This window comes from Furipterus horrens, unplaced genomic scaffold (assembly GCF_987537825.1).
Source record: "Furipterus horrens unplaced genomic scaffold, mFurHor1.1.pri manual_scaffold_5, whole genome shotgun sequence".
NCBI classification, from domain to species: domain Eukaryota; kingdom Metazoa; phylum Chordata; class Mammalia; order Chiroptera; family Furipteridae; genus Furipterus; species Furipterus horrens.
The window spans coordinates 58,554,592-58,557,406 of NW_028327175.1; the positions used below are offsets into that span (position 1 = coordinate 58,554,592).

Here is a 2,815-nt window from a genome sequence, read left to right on the forward strand (position 1 = left end):
TGGACACATTTAGCACAATTGATCAGGCTAACTTTGAGAAGGATCATAAGGATATAAAGACTCCTTCCAAGCAGTAGGAAAATGAATAGATGAATGGAGAAAATTGTGCCACACATCTTCTTGTCCTATTACTGTTAACGCCAGCAGTCACAATCAGTAGTTTATTGTATAGGGCAATCTTGTTGATTAGAAACTGGATTCAAGTTCATTAAAATGGAATGGCATGTAACTCATCCCTTCTATCCCTACAGAAATAACTTACACATCTTTATCGGCATTTTTATTTGTAGCACTATGTCATAAGAATTGGCTTTGAAAATGTATATAGTGCCTTGTCAATCACTTCTGCCATTCACTTCTTAAAGGAACTAAAAAACAAGTCAGCAAAAGAAACATGTTTCACTGTGGCAAAAGATACATTTCTATGTGATTTTAATTTAAAAGTTTCAAAATAATTACTTTATTATCTGGACTATCTTTATATCTGGGGTGTAGGCACTTTGCTAAAGACCCCTATATGTAATTGTTAATTTTATGATATAAAAGAACAGCTCTAAAGAAGTGGAATGATATGCTCAAAGTTACCCAGGAGGTCACTAAACGGGAAAACAATGTAAAACCAAGAAGTTTTAGTGTTCACCCTCAGCCACTAACTCATTTCTCTGACATATAACATCAGCTCATTACCCCTAGTCTTGGCCCAAACAGGAGAGGATAAACAAATTTAGTTGCTTAGCAACAGGATTGCTGGGCAAAGAGGTAGAATTTACTTTAATGTTGCTTGTTGGGCTAATCATTTCAAGGTCCTTGTAGATTATGCAACTTCTAAAACCAGCAATACTGAATAGAAAGCCATTTCAATAGTAACATTATAATAATTATAATATTGTTATTTAATAAATATTTATTGATGTATGAGTACATTTGATACTGTTTAAGTGCTTTGTATATGTTAATTTGTCTTGTAGAAAATAAAGAAAAGATAAAATTATACATTGTATGTATATTGAATATATATATTCAAGAGAGCTGGAATATATGTATAAATATATATTACAGATGAAAAACATACATTAAAAAATAGAAAATGGTTATTAGGTTAATCCATGAGACAAAGAATATGAAAGATGTCAGCAAGTGTATACCCCTTCGTTGTTTTTTGTTGTTGTTTTTACAGTATATGGCTAATTTATTTTATAAAAATATTCTGAATTGTTTTTATACAAGTACTATCAAGTGTTGTTTTTTCAGATGAAACTCCTTTATAGGCTAGAAGAGGGTATGTGGTATTGTCCCATTAAAAACCAATACAAGTTTCATTTTTCCTATGCTGGTACTTCAACTATTTCAAAGTAGTTATCTGGCAAAATCACATAACCTCTCCCTGATATATCTTTCTCTTTCTGGAAGTATATACCCTCCTTTAATTATTCAAGCTGTCATTCTTGTCTTCTGCATCACTGCTGTGTAGTCTTGAGCATCTTTCTGAGTTTTTCGACTTGCTGCTCTAGCTGATGAATCCTTTTTCTCTGGTGCATTGTATCCTCCACAGTATAGTTGTGATCACAGAAAACTGAGAGATTATCAGGGGTCTGAAGAGGAGGCATTAGTAATCCAATAGCAGCAGCAACCTGGGAAATGGGAGGTGTTAAAGGAGATGGGGGAAGCTGTTTTTTCGGCTCCAGAAGATCTTCCTTCTTGTCATGTGGTTCAGTACAAAGAAATATTGTGGGTACAGCATTCTCTTTCAGTAACTTGTTGTTGCACCCCCTCTTAAAGCAATCTGGAGTAAAGTCGGAGTCAGCAGCCGCCCGTCTCGAGAGACGATGGTGTAGCTTCTTAAGAGCCTATCTGCACCGCCAAGAATGGTTGTGCAGTCCGACTCGGGAGTGACACGGTATCTGTCTCCTCCCGTGCTGAATCGACATCTTGCAATGACGCTGGAGTGTCCTCTCCAGTGAAGCTGAAGCTACAGAGCCTGGGCAGGGTGATATGGAGGGTCTGCTGTTGCCCATGCAGCAGACCCCCCCTCTCTTCGCAGCTGAAGGGTCCAAGGGAAAGACGGAGTCAATACAGCTTGGCTTCAGGTGCGCCGCAGGAGTTGCCGGTGTTGACTACAACGTCAAACCGCCTTAGGGACTCCGGCTCCGGATTTTCTGTCGGGGTTTACTCCCTTAGCCTTTCCCCTGAAGAGGTATGCCGCAAGGCAGCGGAGGTTTTTTGGAATCAGAGTTTTCCTTCTCTGTGGAGTAAAGTATTCTGAACAAATACTGCTATACTTGGTAGGTTTAAAGTTTTTTCTTCTGACAGCTGCCTCCCATTCTTTACAAAGACTGGGTCGAGTAAGAGGAAACTTATGGAAAGAAATGGGCTTATCCTTATCGTATCGGTTCTTGCAGCCGTAGGCGGAACACAACTGCACCATCCTTCCGGTCCTCGGTCGTTTCACTTCTTTCGCCCCAGCAGGCCGGTGAAACTGTTATCAATGTCGCTGCTCTCCGCTTTGATACCCTCGCTTCTTCTGTAGGTTTGGCCAACAATTACAGTGATGTTAGCCTTACTTGGGAGTTGCTGATGTGCCCGTTTTGTTGTTTCATTAGCAGAAAGGCCACAACCATCCCCCGTCTCCCATCTCCAAGATGGCGGAGGAACTACCTCTTCGTTTTTAAACACATATAAACACTTTATATACAGATTTTTTTCAAAGATCTTAAAACACAATTTCAATTTATCATTCAAGTTCTTGAGAGTTGAATGCAGCTCAGTATGTTTTCCCTTGTTAAAAAAAAAAAAAAGTGAAAGTGGAAAGCTTAAA

The 2,815-nt window shown here is 38.9% G+C and overlaps 1 pseudogene; it reads right to left on the reverse strand.

Annotated features, from left to right (window-relative positions):
• Positions 1-1,325: 1,325 nt before the first annotated feature.
• LOC150008682 (THAP domain-containing protein 1-like) lies at positions 1,326-2,453 on the reverse strand (annotated as a pseudogene).
• Between the last annotated feature and the right edge of the window lie 362 nt (positions 2,454-2,815).